Source organism: Lichenostomus cassidix, chromosome 10, assembly GCF_008360975.1.
Source record: "Lichenostomus cassidix isolate B80296 chromosome 10, HeHo_3.0, whole genome shotgun sequence".
Classification (NCBI taxonomy): domain Eukaryota; kingdom Metazoa; phylum Chordata; class Aves; order Passeriformes; family Meliphagidae; genus Lichenostomus; species Lichenostomus cassidix.
The window spans coordinates 11,078,781-11,103,004 of record NC_139491.1 but is presented as its reverse complement, the minus strand read 5'-3'; the positions used below and the strand labels follow the sequence as shown (position 1 = coordinate 11,103,004).

Here is a 24,224-nt window from a genome sequence, read left to right as displayed (position 1 = left end):
TAAGGGTGTATAGGGGGAATGAACAGAGATCAGAAGCAGAGCTCTTTCAAAGCTAAATGGGCCACAGCAAAGACTACAAACTAAACAAAACACAGGACTCGATCGAAAACCCGTGTAAGTGTTCTCTCTCCTTTAAACTGTGCCTGTCTTCCCTGTTACAACTGTGGCACTGTTTAGTTTTTTCCAGTGACAATGAGAATAAAAACATCTATTTACTGTGTTTATGGGAGTGAATCTCACATTTGAAATAAATGTTTTCATGAAGAGTAACATAGACTTGTTCTGAAAAATGAATTGGGTGAACAGAAAACAGATTGAGAACACAGGTGCATTCTATGTCACTCATGAAATTTTATCCAGAGACCTGCAGCCTGAAAACATTCATGTAACTTTTAGTTTCTGTTCCAGAATGTCATGAAGTATAAACAGGCTATTAGGAGCATGTTAAAATACTTGATTCCAAAAAGAAAATTGGCCATTTCGGAGATAAAAATTGACAGTATGTAATGTCTTTCAGACAATTATTAAATACACTAATTCCAAAGAGTTTTTTGACCTAAACTTAGATCTACTGCATGCATTAGGAGTCATTCATTATAAACTAATTGAGGAACAATTAATTGGTACAAAGGCATTAATTTTTTTATTGTTTAAATTCAGCTATTTTGGTCTATAACATAATACATAAGAGGCAAAGATTATTGCTTTTTAATGTTTTGTACAAATAAATTACAAAATTAATTGCTGGCTGCACTCTAAGAAAGAAGATGTCGATTACAATATTTTATTTTTGGAGGTTTATAAATCAGTTATACAAGTTCTCCCTAAACGCAATAAATAAATTAATTAGCAGACATTGTCTTAGCTAACAAGCATGTTTATTTGCATATTTAATTATCTCAGGAGTCTTAATCATTTAACATTTTCTATGTGCCTTGAGATCCTTGAATGGTGGACTCAAAAAGTGCAAAGTTTTATTAATATTATCTTTAATTCATTCATTTTAACGATATATGCCATGGGGCTATTTCAGCCAGTTGTGTGTGCTAGATCCCACAGTGTATCTGTCAGCAAATGTCTCATGGAAATCATTAAAGAATCAATTGAGATCTGGTGATCACTTAAATTAAGAAACAGAAGTGAAAGCATCCCTTTAAGGAGAAAGATGAGCCACTGGTTCTTGGAGGATGTAAAAATTGAAAGGATTTCTGTTATACACACCATAAACTTGAAAACCATGGTTAAAAACATATTCACATACAGATAAACATCTGTCTTTATAGATACCTAAGAGCTAAATACATAAACACACAGATGGAAACATATGCACACATAGGATCCCTCAATTAGTGGTCATTTGCAATCACAGGGTTAAACCATTAAAGGATATGCCAGTTCATATCATAGTTGTGCTGCTAAATGAGGGTGTTGTTCCCTTCTTTCTCTCTTCTGCCTCCATCTGTGTTCCCAGGTTTACTGTTAGCCTTGGGCTGAGCTTGACATGCTCATTTTGAAGTGGTATGAGCTGGTTCAGGGAGCTAAAGACAGGCAACAGTTCATTTTGGAGGGGAAGATCCATTTTCAACAGGTTTAGCTACCTGAAGCAGCCCCCAGTGGGTCCAGGTGAATAGTGGAGCACTCATGGGAACAGGAGAGGTGTGAAAGTAGATCAGTTGAGTTCTAATGCCAGATTTTACCGTGATTGGGAATAGTCCCTCTGTATTTGAGGGTGGGAGCCAGACCCTTCCAAAAAGTAGGGTGGTCTCAGACTGGGTGCAAGTGCCCTTCATCACTGACCACAGAGGAAGAATAAGGTGAAAACACTTTTTTAGTGCCTAAAGTTAGATCATTCTAACCTAGGATAAACAAAATCTTGATTAAATGAAGAGCATGTATTTTCACGGGGTTTTTAGGATTCAAGTTAAGGAGGAAAATGGCCATTTCTCTTGGGCTTTAAAGCAAAAAATAACATTTAAAATGTTCATCAAGTTTTCTTTGAAAGCTATTTAGACATCTGAATAAAAGGAAGATGTATTGTTATTTAGAGCTCCTTGGAAAATCTCCAAGCTTTAATTGCATTTCACTTTCATTTCAGCAAGAATGAATCTGAATGAAAGTGTCTCTGTCCTGTGGTGCTCTTTCATTCCCCATCTTAGTCTCTGCAAAAACAGTACTCTGGTGAAGCCAAGCTCAGCCAGGGCTGTGGATTTTGACATCTCTTTTGGCTCCTGGCTGATTTTCTCTTGTTTTGAGACTAAATTAAAAGCACATTTGAAAGCAGCAATGTCAATTTTCCTAATTACCTGAGACGTGGTGACTATAAATACCACACTACCTATTAAACAAATATATTCAAGAAAGTTCAGTAGATGATATGGAGACAAATTGACTTTTTACAGTGAATCCAATGGCTTTCTCTGAGATATTCAGGACAGGTGATGTGTGCACACTGAGTGCTACGTGGGGTTTCTGGGTTTTTGGACTTCCCTTTGTGTGTGTGCCCAGAAAACTGACCTTGTTCCCTCAGAACTTGCTGAACGTGTGCTCTGGAGTGTCTGTGCTTTGGTTTGTTCTCTGATACCCCAAATGCCACAATAGTCAAAGAAAAATATGAGTTGAAAGATGATACAGTTGTGGAGAAAGCCAGGCCTGGGTATCATTTCTGTGGGTAATGAGAGGAGGACTCTTTCTCCATCCTATGTTTAAGCACTTTAAACTCAGCCATCAGCTTTCTCACAGAAACTTTTTCTAAGTTATATACACTTGTGTGCTGAGCTACACATGTATTTTAATATAGGTTCAGGAATTCCTCATCAGCTGAGTAAGGATGTTGTGAGCCAGGTTGTTTAGTACTTGTAGGCCACTCAAATTTTGGCTTAAGTTTAAACAGGAACTGTAGGAACAGATTCTGGAGACAGAGTCCAGGTACTTTGTTATACTGGATCCTAAATGTATGTAAAAATTGCAAAGCAGGAGAAAATTTGGCATATCTGTATCTGTCATTTAAACTCATATGAAAAAATTAAAAAGGGCTCATAAGGAATGAGATTCTATTTTCTGAAATTAATCTCCGATCCCAGATATACTGCATTTGAATTTCACCCACTTAAAACACTTTAAAAGTTTTTAATCAAATAAAGAACCTTATTTAAAAATCCATACTGGAGACTTTTGGATTTTTCAAAAGCACAATATTTTCTATATCACTGGTAATATCATAAAAAAGATATTCTATATGGCTGAATTTAAAAGGGAGTAGTATAATAAGTTACTGTTTAAGTTACAGATAGTACACCCATATACTGACAGTGGCCAGTCAACCAAATAGAAATTAGTAAATTCTTGTATTTATTTTCTTGTGTTCCTTCAAAGTCCAGCAACAAATCTCGCATATCTTTGCATGCTGATGTGAGGTTCATAGGTTTCATATGAGGCACTCATATGAAACCTACATGTTTCATATGAGTGCTAGAGGAATCCAGGGAGTATTTCCCATTCTTTTCCCTGGAAAATGTTAATGCATGGAGAGTTAGCAAGAAAATCTGGGCATTTCCTTGGGATTTCTCTTTGAGAGGAAGGAGCAATCTCTGTTCACTGACCTCCAATGATCTGATTTTGTCCAGTGCTGGCTGGCTGGGCTGCTGGTGGTTGGGGTTTTGAACATATGGACTTAATCTGCTCAGAGACGTTTCTTGTGTGTTTTCATTGTGAGCAAGATGGAGTCTGCACCACTGACAAGCTGTGGGACTTGAGTTTATCATTTTGGAAATTTTTAGCTTTTATTTTTAGTGGTATTGATCAAGGTATTCTCACACATGCGAGGAAGTGTTGATGCTGTGGACCTTAAATACTGTGTACAGTTTTTTTCTAACCTTCCCAGGAAAATGGTGTCTGGAATCAAGATGGGCTGCAGGGATTCAGAAGCCTGATGTATGAAAGAAAGCTGAAAGCTCCTTTGCACTAGCAAAACAAAAGCTGAAAGGGCTTAGGTTGCTCTCCCTGACAGCCAGGAGGGTTGAACATGGGGCTCCCCATGAAATTCAATGTACACATCTTTGCATTGAGATGCTGTGAGCCTACAGACCAGATTTGGTTTATGAAACTCTTAATTTTGCAGTTTGCTCATTACAGATTGAAAAACAAAGTTTCTAAAATGCATTTACACTGCCAAATATTTCACAGAGATATTAGTGTGATCTTGAATTAAGGAATGTCTTCCGTATGCCTAGTAGTTTAAACTTAAATATATAAACTGTCAATGTATATAGATTAAACAGATATATTTTGATTTTCTTTATGCAGTTGTTTTTCTAGTACTTTTTCTAATTCTGCTTGCTTCAAAACTAGTGATCTCATTCTTCATTTAGCATTCCTAACTTTATCGCTGTTAAAACTTATTTATAAATGAGATAGATTTGCTGAAGTTTTACATAAAAGATATTTTTTAACCCATGTAACACCTAATGTTTTCATCAACTGTAAAGGAAGTAAATTCATCTTTTTGCAAAATCGAAATGCAAGGCTACAAAGCTGTATATGACAATTCTTTTATGAGCTATGAATGCATTGTTCTGTTCATCTACATGCAGAGCTGGTAGTGATAGTGGTATTCAAGAAGCATATGCGTGGGCTAATTGGATTTTCCATTTTGCATTACTTCTTTGTTGAATATGTGCAAGCTTAAAAGATTCAGGGTAATAAAAACCACCATAATGCTACATGTATATGATTACCTCTGTCTTGTCAATGACTTAATCCCAGAGTTAATGTCATTTATTTTTCAGATGTGAGAATGAGTCATCTTCTATCAAAATATTAAACTGATTCTCACGCTGCAATATTGATTGGCAGAACTGAAAGTGTCCTTAAAGATGTTTTTTTGAGTTTGAAAATTAATGCAACAAGATCTAATTGTGGGTAGTATGTGGCTTTTCTCCTGTGACATATTGTTGGAACAACAAGGATAGGTGATGGTAGTTGGGGAATGTTTTAAGGTTGTCTTTTTTTGCTAAACCCTGTATTAGGTGAACATTAACAGTAGTTTGAACTTCTGATTTGATTCAGATGTTCAGATGGTTCTGATGGGATTCTGATGTGAGACCACTGATTTGCCTTATTTCTCTCTTAATGACAACAAATTGTTAAGATGCATGACTTATGGAGAAGAAAACCAGCTAAACATGAAAAAGAAAAACTGACTATGAGAATTAAGCAAGACTGGGACATTTAGGCACTGATTTTTACTGAAATTCAGTAACCAGGGCTTGGACATCAGAATTTAGTGGAAATCTTTGAAACTTCTTCTCTCCTTTTCACTACTCCCCATTTTGAAGGCAGTGGAAGGATAAGGACTGGATACCAGCATAACAAAGAATCTTATCCAGTTGTGAAAAATGGGTGGAAAATTGTCAGTGTGGGAATAAAACCATTTACTCTGGGTAGAAACAACAATAGGGCAAAGAAGCTGGTTCTGCCTCTAGCATCGTCTGGAGTATGGGACCAAACCTGCATGATTTTCTACATTTTTTCTGTACCTCGTTGTCCCTATTTTCTTTTCCTTTTTGAAGGGGAGCTGTTTACTAGTGGTATAATCATAGGGTTTTTTTATTGTGGTAAGGCTGTCAAGTAACACACCAGCAGAAGTCCAGAAAAATCCCCCAAAGGCCACCCCGAGCATTCGTGCAAGTAATCAACAGTGATAAATTTAGCATGGAACATTTGGCGGTGTAAGCTGCAGATTGAGAACAATGGATTTCTCCAGCTATGATAGTAGGGACTAGCTGCCCCCCATCCACTAATTATCTATGAAAATGAGGGTTGGGACTTGCTAGCAGGATTAATTTCTTGGCAACTGCTGAAAATTATAGTGATTTTGAGAAAGTAGCAATCAAAGAAGATGTCTGTACATGTTTGTTTGCCAAAAATAGCACAGTTAATACTTGGCCGTGTTTTAAAGTCTTGAGCAAAATGCATCCTACCATTTCAGTACTGCTTGAATGCTGAACAAGCTGAACAAGCAACATGAACACTATGGCATCCTGAGGTAGTAAAAGCTTTCAGGAGACATTTGAAGATGTCAAAGCATCTGTTGTTTTCCCCCCTAATTCTGTGCACTGGTGTTAGACAGAGGCCATGACATGAGGTGGGCTTCTGTCTCTGCAGCTGTGAGAGTCTGCCACTGCTCCCTGGAGATGTGCTGGGAAGGGGAACATAGCCAAGGGGAGGTGAACAGTGAAAGTATTGCAGAGATTTGCTTCCCGGGACAGCTTTTCTATGATAGATGATAAAGTGAGCCCATATTCTGTTCTTACATGTGCTAGAATTTTGTTGAGATTATGGATAGTGATAGTGTTAATGGCCTCATTAATTCTAAATTTCACTCCATTGGTTTAAGCAAAGGCTTAGTCATCCCACTGACTGTCTAGAACATGCAATATCTCCAGAAGATATCCAGCTTTACTAATTCAGGGAAAGGCAGATATTGGAAACAGAGTGAGAGTTGTTCAGGTCTTTATGAGCCTGCTCTTCTGGGGAGGCTGCAGACTATAGGACACTCCCTCCAGCTGGCAATTTCCAGGTTTTTCTCCTGCACGTGTATCATTGCACAATTAGTCTAACTGCTTTTAGGAAAGATTTGTGCAAAGCATACTCAGTCCTTTGTTTTATAGATAGTTGTTATTACAAAATGAAAAAGCCGCAGGTACTTAGTAAAAGTATATTTTAAAAAACAATGAAACTCGAAAAAGACACAACTGCAAATATTCATAGCTCCCTTAGCGATGGTCTTGGAAAAAATTTCAACAATATATCTTTATATTACACTGTACATCCTTTGAGTCAGACATCTCCATCACATGCAGACCATGGTATATTAGACAGCACACTGAATTCTGCATTAATGACTTTAAAATAGTCCTCACAACTCATGATATTGCTTGAGCTGTGGGAACAGTTTTCTGTGAGGCTTACTGCCAAATCTTTCACTTTTGTTATTCTGGTATGAAACTGTGACAATTTAGCACAAGCCTGTACTAAAAGCTCACATTTTATATACTCACAAAGTGCAAAAATCAATGCATGAGCAGGCAGAGAAATACTAAAATGCCTGTAATCTGAAAGCAGGCCTACCTGCAATCCTGTTTCATCAGTCTGCCTAAGTACCCAAAGTCAGGAAGCTTATCTGATCCATCCAGACTTCTTGATGATGAAAATCTCACAAAAACAAAGGATTTCTGAGACTTTGTCATTTCAGTCATTCAGAAAATACGAGACACTCATGCGTCTTTCATATTTCATCTTTTGCTGTCTGCAGACAAATCACAAAATGAGAACACTGAACAACTCAAAAAAAAAAAAAAGTAACCTTTCAAAAAATCCTTAACATTTTTGGCTTGTCTAATGACAAAAATGAGGTAATTCTGTTCTCGCTTTTGACACAGCTGATTGATCCCTGCTGGGAGTGCATGTTCACACTTGCTTGCTTGATTAAGTGAGACATGGAAAGGATTCAGGGACTAAATTCCAGGTGTAAATAGGAGTAATTCTAGTCAGATTGAGGGTATTTTTTACCCCAGAGAGTTTTAGAGCTTTTCACAGTTAAAAATTAAGTGACCTTTCCATCGCCACTTTACAAATGTTTTGTAATGAAAACAGAATTTGGTATGAAACGTTATCATTATAGCAAAGCATTTCATGCTGTGACAACCCAGCTCCCTTCAGACAGAATAAATGCAAAACAGTGCCCAAATCAAATGGCAAAAATTCCTATTCCTGAAGGGGCTTCAGCCCTGAAATTCTTGGCTGTAGGATGTTTCCTGGTCTGCCTATCTCCCAATAGGTCCTCAGCTTGTCAATACAAGTGTTTTGGAAATCTGTCATTTTACCAAGAGATATTCAGTCTTTTACATTCCAACTTTACATATATACTGCAGTGTTTAGAGAAACATTTTTCAAAATACGTGCACCAGTGAATCAACAAATATAACAATGACCATATTCAAAATGTACTCCACTTGCAGAGGAATTACTGGTTCTGACTGCTGACCCTGGCATAGGGATATCCTTGAAGTGTCTCACAAAGCTGGTCCTGGATTGCCCAGCAGAGAGAAGCATGAGCACGTGGTATGCTCCTCTGCTCTTCTATCTCCCATCATGGAACAAGTCCTCAGAACTTGAACATCTCAGACTATGAAAGATTACTAAAAGTTATCCACAATTCATTTAACAGATTGTTAGCTAGAACAGTCTCCTCAGTTTGAAACAGCTTCAAAGAGAGAAAAAAATTCCCAAATTTAACTCTCTTGTATTGATATTTATGTGTCCCTGCATGGTTTCAATGGTAATAACTTATATTAACAGCTTAATGATATTAATATGAAAGAATAGCTTGGAAAACAATGCTGTAACAGTCAGTCTTGTTACTATTTTTACTTTTCAGAGAAAGGTTCATGCCAGATCCCAAAGATAAAGTGCCAGAACATTTACAAAAAATGACTCATCACATCCTAAAATAAAGCAGCATGCACTTAATGCCTCCTGACAGAAGTGTGTCCTGCAAATTTCCCAGGCTAGACTTATACATGTACCTTTAAGCCAAAGAAGCATTTGAGCTTCTATTTGCTGATCAAAACCAGGGCAAAGCTCTGTTTTCAGTTCAGCCACCTCTAATCAGTGGAAGTTTAAAGGGCTTTTGAAAGACTGAGCAAAGCACATGTGGCTAAGACGAAGCGCTTGTCAACTGCAGGGAGCAATCCAAGCTTGCCAGCCAGAGCCAATCTGTTCCTTGCATGACAGCACAGACTCAGCCGCCAGCAAAGGCCACTCCAGTGACTGAGAAATGTGGAGTCAGCTTTGACCAGAGTCAGGGAAACGTGATCCTTTGTGTCTGCTAGGTACCTGCTAGGAGAACCTGTGCCATGGCCACGTTTAGTGCTCCAGATGGCAGAGTTTCCCACGGCATGGTGTGCTGTATGCCCTTCACATTCGTCCTGCCATGGATTGCTGGGTTATACATCTCCTGCAGGAATGTTGGCTGCAGCCAGGAAAAGGGCCTTTCTAAATGATGCTACAACTATTAACAAAGAAAGCGTAGATGATTATTTCCTATGCATAATTACATATACTATAACCAAAAACAGATTGCAGAGACAGAAACTCCAGTGCTCAGACTTTCCAGAGCCTGTGTTGCTGTCCAGCTTTAAATCTGTATCTTTCCTGCTCAGGCATATGCATTTTGATTTATTGTAATATTTTTACCACCAGCCACTCTCAGTTCAGTGGATATGATTAGATGTTCAGGGCTTTGTTCTCTCCTTGTGCATGACAATGTGTTCAGACCCTTCTCTGGAGATAAAATTAAGAATTCTTCTATGGGCTTTTCTATGATGCAGATCACCTGGCAAATAAAATTTCAGACCAAATGATTAAAGTTTGGCAGAGTAAAATGGCATTTGAAAATGGGCTGTTAAAATGTGAAACTCCAGCACACAAGAATAGAAGGCACTACCATTCCCATCTGTGTTAAAATTCTGCCTTTGAAATTTATTTAAAGAGTCCTCAACTCTAGCCCATTCCAGTTTTGCCCATTCCAGGGTAGGTCAGCAGGGGTAACAGAACAGCATTAGTGTTACAGATTGCCAAGGACCAGTGGCTAAGGATAACTCTGAACCAAACTGACAACTCACATATACTTGAAAATATCTACCAGCAAATCTAGAGCACTTGATGAGATAAAAATGCATGTTTTCAAGTGAGTTATGGTTGGGAAAGTGGCTGTAGAACAGAAGCAGTTGTTACACCTTTAAGAAGATACAGGCAGATGTATCCTTTGCTGTGAATGCTTGTGCAGTGCCATCAAAATACAAAATTATCTATGGTGACTGTGGTGTGACTGAAGTTATAAATATTGTCAGTAGTATGTACATATATGCAAATATATGTTTTGCATATATATACATACTACAAAAAGTAGTATGTATGTATATGCAAAATGCCAAGGAAGAAAAAATTGCGTGCTTCATGTAATGGTACATAAATAAATGGGGAGTTTTAGTGCCTGTCTGTGCCCATACAGATGAGGAAGTTAATCCCTCCAGTCCAGGGAGGCTGTGGTTTAAAAGTCAGCCTTCCAAAGTCTTGCTGTTAATGGTGCAGCTTAGACAGAGCACTTTGTTCTTCTGCCTTTTTGTCTGTGGTAATTTACCTCCAGAGCAATATTATAGATCAGTCACTCTGAATCAATAATATTTGCATGCATTTATGTGTAGTTCATGCTAAGGAGAGTAAGCCAGAGCTAATTAAGCTAAAATACCATTTGTAGACTTGGCAGCTCCCTGTTAACTTTGAACAGTCCAGTACATAAAAGCACAAGGATCAAAAGATCTAGAACTGAAATAGTGAGGACAGCTGATTTTTAAACAGAACGACTGTAAAAGTCAAGTGCCTCATGAAAGCATCTGGGTTTCTACAAAGCTAAATGACAGATCTTGCTAATACCCAAAGGCAGGCAATAAATTACCCACAACCAGATGATAGTTCTCAGACTTCTTTAACAATATCTGAACACCTCCCATGTATTTAAAAGCCAACATGATTCTTTTTCAGAACAGTAGGAAGAACAGCTTGATGAATATCTATTATTTGTTTGATCACAAGTGAGAGCAAAGATCAGCCTCCATGCTAATCAGGATTTCCTACTCTGGAAAGATATAATTTTTCAGATCCGTTTGATTTATTTTATTTAAGATCCTCAAACCAGGATACCAGATACTTACACCAAGATGCAGCTATATTTTATTTCCCTGTATAAAAAGTGGCAGAATCAACAGTGCTTTGAACTTTGCATCTCATTAATGAAGTAAAATGCATATACAATTATATAGATTCTAGATTTGGGGGAAGGGGATGTACATTCATTGTGCCTGCATTTATACATGGTACACTTACCTGTAAAGAGCTTCTCCTTATCACTTGCAGATATTTAGAACCTATTTGTATGTAAACTATTTAACCCTTCTGAACCTAATTTAAATTTGCTGTCACTCTGTAGAGAACTCACAGCTTTATCTCAGTATTTCAGACCTGTCTCATTCTGCTCAAAATAAAATTGGTCTGTCTTTCCAGCCTTGTTGTTGTCTGACCATCAGCTTGAACTGAACAGGACTAAAACAGAGCTTTTAATCTTTCTTTCCAAGCCACCTCCCTGTCATGTCCTTCAACACAGCAATCCCACTTGCTACTCAGGCCAGTAACTGGAGCATCATTCTTAGCCTGTAATGTTTTCTGGGTCTTCGTAGTCACATTATACCTAAATCCTGCAAGGTTGCTTTGGGCTATAACTAAGATTTTTAAAAAATCTTGGATACAGCCTCTCCAATCCTGCCCACACAGCTGAAAAGCTCATCCAGAAACCATTCATCTCCCATCTTGATTACTGAAACATCCTTTTTACTGGCATCGCAAATGTATTTTGCTCTGTCCACAACCATATGGAACATTGCTGCCAAGACTATTTAACTAGCTTGTTGTTTTAACCATATTCTTGCAGGACAAATGCAGACAGCAGAATTTAATTTGGGCAACACAGAATTCCCTAATATTTCATCTACATCAAATAAACAAAAGTACCTGTTTTATTTGGCTGTACTGGATTTGTTTCCTCCTCCTAAAACACCCAGGACAGTTTAGACTCGCTGCAGCTCTTGCTGCTTTCTGCAGGCTGGCATGTGGTGGTTGGGTCCTTGTGCTCTTCAAAGGAGCAACCAATGTGCTTTTCTAGGTTCTTATATACAAGCAACATTCTCAGAGGGATTTCATAGAGCTGCTTCCTTGTTCTGCTTGGATACCTAAACCGCCATCATCTGAACAAAAATAGATGTTGCTCATGTATGATGCTGCCACTGATCAAACTGACAAATGTTACATCCTGAGCTTCTCTGCTCTGCCTGAGAGCACCTTGGCTCGTGTCTTAACCACAGATTGTGTGCTCCCTGGGGCAAGGGCTGTGTCTGAGACATGATTAATGGCATAGAGCACCCACTTGTGTCTACTGCCTATAACAAAAAAAAAAATAAAATGTGCTTGTATATATGTTACTATTTTGGTGTTCTGTGACCTTCACTAGTGTTTTCAGAACACTTCAGCTGTTACACACATGAAAAATTGGTCATTTTCAACATATATGCTCAGAAGATTGTGTTTACAATTCATGGGTACAGTAGCCATGAATAATAAGGTGTGTGTATGGACAGGTGGAGAAAATATTTGGAAAGAGAAAAAAACCTATTTCTGTTAGTATGTATAAGAGTTCTCTAACCACCTTTATGATTTTCAGTATCAAATACAGTGATAGCAATTATTATGAATCTCAAGAAAACATTTTTTCATTAAGAAGAAGAGAGAAGAGAGACAGAAAACTTAGATCTTTTGCCAGCATTCACTACAATCTTCAACTAATCGGATCTGGGGAAAAATCCAAAATTAATATTGTCAAACTGAGCAACAGATGTTGAAAGAGAATCAGGCACTGTAAGAAAATTGATGTGCCAATGAAAATTAGACAGAGAGGAAATTCTCACTAAGTAAAACCCAGCAGGTTACAGGTGCTCAAAAAAAAAAAAAAGTTATTTTAGATCACCTAACCAGTTCATTTTTGAGTAACCATATTAATAGTGTTTTTCCTTTCTTTCACTTCTTATATGCATATTTGTGTAGTAAAAAGAAATATATATGCTGCTTTAAATTTCTGCAAAACACCTTTTCTCTGTTCACTCAAGACAGATAGGCTTCATCTTACTTGCAAGACTTTCTACATTGTGTTGCAACTTGTCAGCCCTCACTTCTCTTCACCAGCCATTGTTTCCCTTTGTATCTGGCGCAGACAAAGAGGTTTCAGTTGATTGTTTGCAAGAATATGAAATAAATTTACATTCATCAGAGTAATGGGTTTCCATTTCCACAGGCTAAGCCAAGGAACATCTGAATTTAGAAGCAGGCTTGTTTGCAGGGTGGCTGCAGCAGCATCCGTCTATAAGTGGTTATGAACAGCGTAGGCACTTTTAGGGTATAGACTCTGTTATCCCTACACTGCTCAGACAAGAGCCCAAATATTGGAAGGTTGTCTGCAGATTTGGAGATTCTTTTGCCAGCTACAGCTGCCAGGCCTCTCATTTAAGTTGGTGAAACAGATGTGATTAGGTCAAACATTTGTGAGCCAAAAGCTTGACAAACATAATAATTTGAAAAGCAAAAAAAGACTAATCTTCTGTGTCTTCTAACTCGTCTCATGTTTTCTCTCAGATAGCAGCTGCTGCTTTAAGTTGCACACAGCATTATTATTTTTGTTTCCCTGGTTTGACTCATTTCTTTTGGAAAGAGATCTCTTAGCTTTTTTTTGGCAAGCAGAATTCTGGCCTGACTGTGGATTTTTCTCCCTCTCTCACTCACTCACACATGCTTTCCTTCCTTTGCTGCTCTTCCAGCTCTTTAGTTGTTCGTCCCTCTGCTGAACTTGCAACAAGCATGGGGGTTCATGCATTAGCATTAGGAGGTATCTACAGACTGACTGTGTCCTGGTGCCATTGTGCTGCCTCTGTTAACACTTCAACAAATAAAAGCATATTAAGAGATTATTTTGTTTTCAGGGATGCGAAAACTAACTGAAAAAAATTAAAATTCACCATTTTGGGGTATGTGTGTGTTTGTGTGCCAGTGTGTTAGAACTGGAAAACTGGAACTGTGGTGAACTGGAACAGTTACTGGCTTTGGACTGGAGAAATGCCTTTGCTGTGTATAAACCAAGCCCCTTACCAGATGAAAGCTCTTCAGCTGGCATGGATTAGGCTAGGTAAGCAGCAATGTGCAGACTGCTGAGTTTCTGAGCTTTTCTGTTCCCGTTTAACTGATCTCTTGTTTTCTTGGGATCTCTCTGAGTGACTGTGGTGTGCCTTGCCAGAGATGGAGACAGGATTTTACACCGAACTGTGCACAGCTTTCCCTTGGAGGGAGAACAATGGAAAATTTCTGTCAGTGAGACAGGAGTAGGGACTGTGCCTCTGCACCAGAAATTGCATATCAGGATGAGGGCACAGGGAGCTTTTCCTGGATACTTCAGTCCTTTACATATGTATTGTGCCAATAGCGTCCTACTGTCTCTATTACCTGATAATTATCTCCAAGTTTCCCTTCAATGCCAGACATTAGTCCTCTGGACATTCAGCTACATGCTATTCTCTTTTGCCCAGGTCCATCACTTCATTCCATGGAATTCAGAACACTTAGACCAAACTTAAAATGAAGAGGAAGTTAAAATCACTAAAGAGAATCTAATCCCTGGGTTTAAAGTCAAAGGACCTCATAGGAGTAAAAAACAAGTAAAAACCAAGTCCACTGGGGTTCCAAGAATTGTTCTCAATTCTTGTCTACCCCTCTGACTCTGGGTTGCAGCAAAAGCAAACATAGTAGTTTTATTAAAAGGTGATACAATTCAATGGGTCTCATAAAAATAAAGCAAACAAAAAAGTACAGTAGGAACTGTATTTTGATTTTTAAAAAGTGGAGTCCCTTTGAGTTCTATTAAAGCTTAAATGTTGTGAAATTTTCTGCTCAGATCTGAGCCTTCCATTTTGATGAGCCTGGAACAGCAAGCAAAAGAGATGGATGCAAAAACAAAGAACCCCTGGAACGGCTGTAGGTACCCAGAGAGTAAGGCAGACCAAAGTGGCTCATTCTGAAGATTCTTTGCTAGACAATTGGACTCTGAAGTTGCTGTCAGGCTTGGAGAGTGGCAGGTTGAGTGGATGATATCAATACTTTTTCTATTCTTCATTACAGGGTGTTTTCTTGAATTGATTACAACCTGGTGGAGCTGCTGGGTAAGTTAATGAATTTAGCGGGGCAGGGAGAGGCACAGTTTTTATGTATCCAGCTTCAGACACCAAAACAGAACTGATTTTCCCAGTATGAGATTCAGGCCACTGAATGCAAAACAGAGCTGACTGGAAAAGCATATATTTTGCTTCAAGTGTTGCTTTGTGTTAAGAATGTACTTAACTCTCTTCCCAAACTGGTACTTCTCAGGTTTTATTAGCACTCTTAGCATCCTAAATAAGATTGGAGTAAAGAAAGGAAGGAAAATTTCTTTGACAAATATATCAGCTAAATGTCTTTCTTTTTCCCTGAAGAAGGTTGTAATGTGGTTTTTTTATCCAATCTGCAGAGGAACTGAAGTGATACATGAGCACTTAGCAATAAACATTTTTAATGGAGACCCCTATCCCCAGCTTAATTTGTGCCCTCAGTCATATTCCATTAATCAATACTGGTGATGTTCCTAGTGGTTTCACTGCACCCTGTGAACAATTTTGCTGCTTGGAATTAAAGCAACGTGCCTTGAGTGTACTCTGATACTCAGATTTAATAACAGGCGATCCAATATTGATTTTAATGGGAAATGGTTTGTGTATGTGTGTGCACATCTTTGTTTTTCTGTGCACCAGTTTCCCGTGCATGGACTAGTCCTGCTCCAGTCCAGCACTTCTGACTGTTTCAGCCCTGAAAGATTCTCAGAAATGGAACAGACCGTTTGCCAATGGTACAGGCAATAGTGATTAGAGGAAAGTGATTAAGTGCCTAATATGATCTTGCTTCCCGGCAAAAGATGTACAAGTTCCCCATATGTCACACTCAGTGTTACCCACACACAACTAATTTCTATCAAGCATTCTTGGCAGTGTGAATATTCACAAAATTTAGTCTGTAACACTATCTGTCAAATGATAGAGTTACTTTTTGTTAGGTTGAGTTCAGCTCCTAAATCTGGGCTTCTGAGGCCGATATTTGTAGTTACTTGCAATTCCTTTTTTGAATCAAATGCACCCATGGGCAAATGGGGAAGTGGAACCTTAAATGTACAAATAAATCTATGGGCTTAGAATGGGCTTTCTGTGGGTAATATTTACAATTATCCAAAATTGCGTAGTTATATTTGATTTTCAGTGAGATGTACTATTTCACCAGCGGCCAGAGAGAGACAGATCTACTGTTCTAACCCATTTCAAGCCATCTTTTAAGGGTTTACACAATCCATTAGGACTGCTGGGCCGTTCAGTCCATGGAAACAGCCGTTGTATGGTGTCTTGCTCTCACCTTAAAAGAGCAAAGGGCTGGGTCCTAATTTTTACCCGAGCTTCATCAAAACAGAAGTGCAAAGTAATTTAAAAAATTCTTGAAGCTATTTCAGCAGTGTATTTAAGCATGTATTTTAAGTTTTTCTCAGACGGTGCTAAATGCTAGCACAAGCCACACCACAGAAATGTTTATGTGTACTTAGTCACTACTGTGGTCCAAGAGAAAATATGCATTTGACATTCAGAGAAAATTCAGCCTGGACATTTCACAGGCTGATGAGCTGCAGTGTTTAAGGAAAGGTTAGGGGTTCTAGAGTTTAGAGGAAGCCAAATTAAGGAAGAAAATTAAAATGGCTGGTCGACTTTAATTTTTAATTTTTCATAAGTTTCCATATAATAAACACACTTTTTTTTTTTTTAATTGAGAGATAATTCCTTGGCATATGGGATCTGAAGGTTACCACATGTGTTCTTAAAGTAACTTTCCATTAAACAATGTACTTTTGTTGGGACACTTTCACACAGTGCTCCAAAGTCCTGCTCACCAATAAATACCAGGTCAACACCCTTTGCATGGGTCAGGCAAATACCACTGCCTTTCTTTTCCCACATGATGGTGTGAAAGCAGACAAGGAACACTGTACTGAAGCTGATGATCTTTCACAGGGGTATAGCCTTAGACCCTCTCCTTTCTCTGTAGGTTAATAGAAACCTCTTCCTACAGGTAACAGCCTTTTTATGTAAGGGCATTCTTTGTTATTAGTAAAAAAACCAGACATTCCACAGCTCTATCTATATAAATTACTTCCTACTGCTCCTATAAAAAGCACTTAAATTAAAATATAGCATGAATAAGTGTTTGCTTTAATAGCAATACCTTACATTTATTAAGCATGTTTCCAGTTACCAAACCTTCCTGTGACTTTTCTCAACTGTGAGCGTTCAGCAAAAAGGACCATAGCCATAATTTATGTACCACCATCATACAGATAAAGTGTTTGTATTCAATTTAAAAACTGTTTAAAAAATGATTGCACAATGAGGGTGCATAAATTGTTGGAATTTGCAGTATCTCAGTACACATACATAAGATTTGTAAAAGGGCTATACTCAATATTAATGAAATTAAAGAAAGACTTATTAAATCACAGGATCTCTACTACTATGGATATAGAATGCTGTCTTAGGCAATATTTACAGATGAACTATTGTATATAAACTGAGAGGATGAAATTAATCTATAGATTTTTGGCTAGTGTATAGCACAGAGTGACTTCCATGGAATCAACTTTGGCCATTTTGCATGACGCCTATAGAGCAAGTCATATGCATCCCGGGGCTCCCAGGTAGCACTTGTTCTGTATTTGTTGCTGTTTTATTGTGGCAGCAGCAGGAGCTGCCATGGAGAGGGATTTGAGCATTCTTGGCCATGTCAGAGACCCAGCCAGCCTGTACCTGAGCCCATGGGCCTGGCTACCCAAGGTACTCTGGTGGCTGATCACACAGACAACTATTTCATCGTAAGCAGTAAGAGTAAAGCAGCTGAACTCTTCTCCTCAATGCCTGTGAGTTGCACAAGGTCTAATGTGTCATTCTGGCAAGTGAATTTAGACATAGAGAAACATCTTCCAAAAATACAGACAATGAAGTTTTACAACTGGTTACCTGTGGATGCTGCAGGGAATGGAGCAACAGAGGCTTTTAGGATCATGATGGAGAAATGACTCTCAGGCATGGCAGAAGAAGGGGTGGCCTTTAGATTTGGCCAAGGGACAAGATTAGATTGCTCTCAGAGACTTTTTATGGTTCTGTTCTGTGAGTTCTGGCCCAAGAAAGACAAGCACTCAGCTTGCATTGAGAGTCTACTTCCCTTTCTTCTTCTTCATTCCCAGCTCTACTAAACCAACATCTCTACTTGGATAGATGTGTATTTGCATGTACACAAAAGTGGCACAAAAGGATCTGGATCCTCATGTTGTGAAACCCATCTCACAAAAGTTAGGAGAAGAGCAGTGTACTAATGAGACTGATCGTAGGAGACAAGGCAAATTAGTGCTGCTGAGCTTGAAAACCCAGAGTCAGCAGAGCAGATCCAGAGAACAGCCGCTGGTCTGCTGCCAGCAGTAAAACAGGCCCCAGTCGGGGTCACCTTTTCTCCCCAGCCCGGAGCACGTAGGAGAGGTGACTCTCTCCGGGAGCAGCAGCGCTCAGAGCATCTGCTGCCCTCACGCCATCTGGGCGGGCAGCGCTCCGCAGCCGGAGCCGCACGGCAGCTGTCCCACAGAGCCGGCCCGCTGCGAACCCGCACGGCCTCTCCTCACCCGGCACCGCAAACATCCCTGCCCTGCTGCAGGAGCCTGGAAGTGCTGCTGTGCCGATCGGAGCGGAGAGCAGAGAAGGGAGAGCCCGCTCCATCCCGCCGGCTTACGAAGCGGCCCCGCTGCTCCCACACAGCCCCGGTCGGGCTCCGCTGGCCCCGTGAGGCAGGGCTGCCGGAGGAGAGCTCCGGACCCTCCGGTGAGCTTGAAAGAGCAGAGAAAAAGCTGCAAGATGAATTCTCAGGAGGTGGAATGGCCCTGGCAGGTGACACAGGCTCTGTGACAGACTCGAACAACCCGCAGAGCTCCTCTTTACCCACCCATGATGTGGAGTTTGGTCAGTGCCCTCCTGGCTATGGTTTGAGGGCAGGATTTGCCCAGTTTGAGGGCAGGTTTTGCCCCGTTTGAAGGACAGGCTTTGCCCGGTTTGAAGGACAGGCTTTGCCTTTTTTTGAAGGAAAAGCTTTGCCCGGTGTGAGGGACAGACTTTGCTCCATTTGAAGAACAGGCTTTGCCCCATTTGAAGGACAGGCTTTGCCCAGTGTGAAGGACACACTTTGCCTTTTATTGAAGGACAGGCTTTGCCCTGCACACTGCACTGCAGGCGGGAAGGGTTCTGCCCTGCCCTGCCCTGCCCGCAGGCACAGCTGGCTCCTGACGCTGGCCTTTCCTCCTGCTCTTTTGGAAGGCTCTTGAGGCCCTTGGCTCCACCAGGGCAAAGTGGTGACCCTCCTGATCAGGTGGGAAGGGGTGGGAACCTGCCTGCCAAAGCAATGGCTCACTGGAAAGGAAAATTTGGGCCAAGGACACAGTATTAAAGCCAGGATTTTGAGGGTGGAGTTTTGGTGAAACAAGAACCACCCAAACCTTCAGCAAAACAATTCTTTGCTGCTGCTGGCCATCATTTTTCTTGCCGTTATTGACAAAATACTGTGGAATAGGATGTGTTCACAGCCTTTCTACCTGCACACTGAGCATCCTCAGCATTTCATAAGCTCCAAATACCTCTAAATAGTTAGGTGCTTACACAAAGTATTTGACTTCTAGAAATGAGCTTCTGCTGCCATTGGCGCTGTCTACTGAAGCAGAACAGGAAAACCCAAAGTCTACAAAGGTAAAACTCATGTTATTAATCTACTGGTTATATTTCTCAGAATGAAGAGGAAGCATGAATTACAATTATTTCTCTTTTTTTGCATCTGTATCCTTGGCAATTGCTGACCCATCTCTCCCAGTGAGGCCATTTTGGGATATTTCAGGATTTCATGCAAATTAAATGACTGTAATTCTCAGAGTGGTGCTATTATCTAGAATCTATTCTTTGTGTTACATACCTTTTGATTTTCCTAGTAGGTCCTTCTATTCTTTATTGTGAACTATTTTTTCTTGCTGTTATCTACAGTGATGACTACCTTGTATCTACTCTATATGTGGGTTTTGTCTCCCCTCTTATTTCTTGATGCCAGGAGGACTAGCATGTGCCATGTTTGTTAATAGTTTTTTTATAAATCTCTTTCTCTTTTCAATCCTACGCCATGCAATTCCTATCACTGTCATGCCTCCCCAAGGTTTCTTGGTAACAAAATCCAAGTAATTGTTTTCCTTGATGAATAGTAAATTACAGATAGTTGAATATTGAGGAGATCAAACTCTTACCAGTTTTGGATTGAATTCAGAGAATAGTTTAAGCCAGAAACTGATTAGTGTATGGAAAAGAACTATTTTGGGATTTAAAGGTTGGGGTTTAGTTGAAAAATAAGTGCAACTCAAAGTTTAAACAAAGCCTTTAATCACTGCAAAATATTTGGGCTAATGGAACATTCATAGGAACCACAAACAATTCTTCCACACCCCCCCATCCCCAAAATGAGGGATCAACTGGATTGGACACCATTCTGTGTGGGGAAGGTGCCATACATCAAACCAGAAAAGTCTGCAGTGCTTGTCATTCCTGTTTGCCAGGTGGTGTTGCTGGAGAGAGGCTCACCCTCTCACTCCATCTCAATGTCTGATTGATTGTGTAAGTCTACTAATACTGTGTTGCAAAAGATACCATACTCCTTGCCCATGGCTTTGAATGTTTGAAGACATTTACACTGAAGCAAAATCAGGATAAAATGAAACTAAGACTGGTAAATTGGTTTTTTTAGCCTTTTTCTCCAGGTAAAGGTCCTTAGTGGTGTAATGTGGCTGCAATTCATTAGAGCCCAGCTACACAACTATTATGTTAAAGTATATTGAAGTCAGTGAAGTGATGCTGCTATGCTCTGGCAGAGGATCTGCTCTGCTTTTTGCCATCATTTGCTCTGCTGAGCTGAGTAAATATGGCAATTTCTTGGATTGTCAGTAAGAAGGTCACTTTTACTCCTCAGTTCCTCCTCATCCACTCTAATTCAATCATTCAGTTCTAACTTTCAAACTTTTTCTCTTTAGATTGGACTCTATGGCCAGTGAAGGGAAAATAAAGGTCACCAGTACATGTAAAACACACATGTGCCCATGGAAAACATAGGAGCTTCTGGTTTTACTGCCAGTAGCAAAGAAATGCTGCTGCCTTGGACTTCCTAGTCAGACACCTGTGGTCCATGTACAGTCCAATAAAAAGCTTCCTTCAGATCAAGACACAGCCTGCAGACAAGACCAAACCTCATGTCTCTCCATGGGGAGCCACATTGTCTCTCCAAGGCTCCTTGTGTGAGTTTCAGCTGCCTGAATATAGGCTTGCAGTGGTGTTTTCTGAGCCTAGGTGGAGGTGCTTGGCCTCCAGCTTCATCCCAGAAATGTGTGGATTTCCCCTGGGTCTTCTGCCATATCTACTGGCTACTTCCAGATGTTTTGAATACTCTAGGACATTTAAATAACACTGTTGGTCTGAGGGGGGTTTTGTCCTTGAATATTAAGTCTTATGTCTTCACAGGTTTTGATACAATATCCCCTCACCTGTTTGTAATAGCCCCGTGATTTTCACAGGTGCTTACAATCATTTCTGCCCTGACTTCAAAGCCCATGTGCTCTGCAGCCATCCCTCTGCATTTTCACTCACTTCCTTTGCATTCTGTGCAGGGGTAGAGTCTGCCCAGAGCTGCAGGATGCTTGGCAATCTCCATCTGCCCAGCACAGAGGAGGAGCAGGTAGGCTAATCCCTTTCCTCCACTCCTTATTGAGCAATTAGGCCACTAAACAAGATCTTGTTTACTGATACCCGAAGAGGCTGTGATTTACTGGCTCCTGTAATAAATTTACATTCATCAGGAGGCAGCCAGAGGCAAGTCTGGAGTTTCAGCAGTGGCTAATTTGTAGCTTCACTCTTGGGATGGAAACAGAATTTTAAAAGTTCCCAATAATAAAGCAATTTGCTTAAGTCCAAAAAAAAAAAAAAAATGCTTGCTTTAAAAAATGGTATGAAAGGAAAATTCCTCACTATAGGGCCCATCCTAGACGTAATTGGAATCATTATAACAGCATGGCTACAATTTACCCAGAGTGCCTCTGAGTGGGCTGTGCCTTTGAGTGGGGCAGAGACAGGCAGCTGGAGTACCTGAACGGTTAGAACAATGGTCATTCCGCTGCTGCTGCTCCTTTTCGGTAAGAATTTTTGCCTGTTGCTGTGAAATGTTCTATGTTCAGGGCCAAGTTGATTCCTTCACATGTGGTACTCCTATAAGGACCTGGTATACCAGGTAGAAACTAATGACTGACTTATAACTATCTTTGTAATTTTTACAGGTCTCTAAATAGCAGTATTTTGTCATTGTTTTTTTTCAAGTTTCATTGTGTAAAGCTGTGTTCTCTAGAATTATGTTGCATATCTTCTAACAAACACTGACTTTGTCTGCTTTGTTTCAATCCTGTGCACTTTCAGTAGGGAACCTCAAATTGATCTGTTGACTAGCAAGTGGATTTAGTGTCCTATTTGAAGCAGCTGCTTATTCAACTCTGGGACAAGAACAGTAATGACTAAAGGTTGTTATCAGTTGATTGTTACTGAGTGGTTTAAGTGAAATGAGGTTTTGGAGGATCAGTCAATTTTCCTGTGGACTGCTTTCCATGTAGCACTTGGCACCCTTGCTGGCCCCTGCTAGTACAGCGTTCAATGTACCATGGAAAATCAACCTCCTGGGTCAGGTGGGAGCAATATTGGCAAGATGGGGGTGGAGAGGGGAGCTGCATTGTTGTTGCTTATATTTTATCTGTTGTTTCTACGCCTCAAGTCCTTTAGCAAAAACCTCAATGCGTCACTCACAAAGACTACATTAACATAAGGTATTTACAAACCGATTGGACTCTCCTTCCAGAATTGTTTTAGAAGTGTTATCCATGGTGATATGTAAATAAGGAAGCAACCAGAAGAAGAAGAAGCCCAGCTGATTTCAGCTTAATTGGAAGTATTACAAAAAAATTGGGATGGAGCATAGTTATTGAAGGGAAAAGGACAAAATGGGTGAAAAAATAATAGTAGTTGTAAGCAGCTGCAGCAATACGGCCTAAAGAAAATTGCTTTTATTTTTTCTTTTTTGTTTGGCTGGTTTATTGGTTTTATAATGAATTACACAGAAATACAAGAGCGAAAACAACAGCAAAGACCTGCAGTGAAATACTGTGGAGATTTATAATGCTGTGGAAAAGCACAAGTGCTCAAATACATTGTCCCATTTTGATTGGAAGTTCATGGCTATAACCTGGCTTATCTCCTTACATCTCACACCAATGAATTTAAGTTTGCAGAGTATAAAAATGACTGTGCATTTTGCTCAAGCACATTTGCAATCCATCTTGTAAAATGAAAAAAAAAAAGAAAACACCCCTCTCAGCTATGGGAATACTCAACAGTCTCGTTAATTTTCAGAAGTCTCCAGTGGGACATCATTTTCTTTTATCTTCTCACAAATGGCCTGTAGAATCATATGCATCTTGTGCTGGTTTGGTATTGAGCGTGCTATAGTTATATATTATTTAACATTTTGGCCAAGTTTTGGTTTCATGAACAATTTGTCTTCTGCTGTGCATTTCTGCCCTTGTGATTAATGAAGGTTACCAGCCTATGATTGCAAAGTGCCCTGGGTTCTCTCTCCTACCTAATCCTCTTTAAGTGCATTTTGGTCTAATTTTTTCTATTCCTTCCTTTGAGCTAATAATTCTCCTCACAGGTGCTGAATAATGTCTTCATGCTGCATATTGCTATGGTAGTGTCCATGGGGAAGCTACAAAGCTCACTGATGCTGTCATGCCCTTTATTTATTGTCAGGAATTCTGGTAATGCAAAGTGCCTGGGGTCAAAGGGGCTGCGGCTTTTGGTTTATATTTACAGAGATTCTACAGCTTTTCTGATTTATTGACTCTTGTGATCAGTCTGACAAATGAAGACATACTGGAACCATACAAGAGATAATAATTTTTTCAGTCTCATCAAGAACCTTTGCTTGTATTAGGGTGTTGTATAATAGTATGTTATTCAGCTATTCCCCAGTTTCCACAGAAGAAAATAATTAGTGTTTTAAGACTAACCTCCTTAGGCTCTTTTTTAATGGACTATGAAAAGTATATTTGCCTTACTTTCACAGCTCAGATATTTCAAAGGATTAGTCAGAACAAAATAGCATCTACAGTGTGTACTTTATAACCTGTGAAGAATGATGTTGATGTGAGGTTCTTTGTTTTTTCATGTGCAGATGTGGTTTTTTTGGGCTTTCTTGGTTATGGTGTAGGTGGGTTTTTCTCCCCCTTTGATAGAGTGCCCCTGTTACCTCTGTCCCAGTAGGTGTGCAGCTGTGTAGGAGATTTC

The 24,224-nt window shown here is 39.7% G+C and overlaps 1 long non-coding RNA gene across 1 annotated transcript in view; it reads left to right on the top strand.

The window, feature by feature from the left end:
* LOC146432729 (uncharacterized) overlaps window positions 1-21,594 on the top strand; it is a 250,688-nt gene extending 229,094 nt beyond the window's left edge. The window contains exons 7-10 of the long non-coding RNA XR_014854300.1: window positions 14,830-14,870; window positions 19,490-19,556; window positions 20,876-21,136; window positions 21,506-21,594. This is a non-coding gene — a long non-coding RNA (uncharacterized LOC146432729). The remainder of the gene's footprint in view (window positions 1-14,829; window positions 14,871-19,489; window positions 19,557-20,875; window positions 21,137-21,505) is intronic.
* The last annotated feature ends 2,630 nt before the right edge of the window (window positions 21,595-24,224 follow it).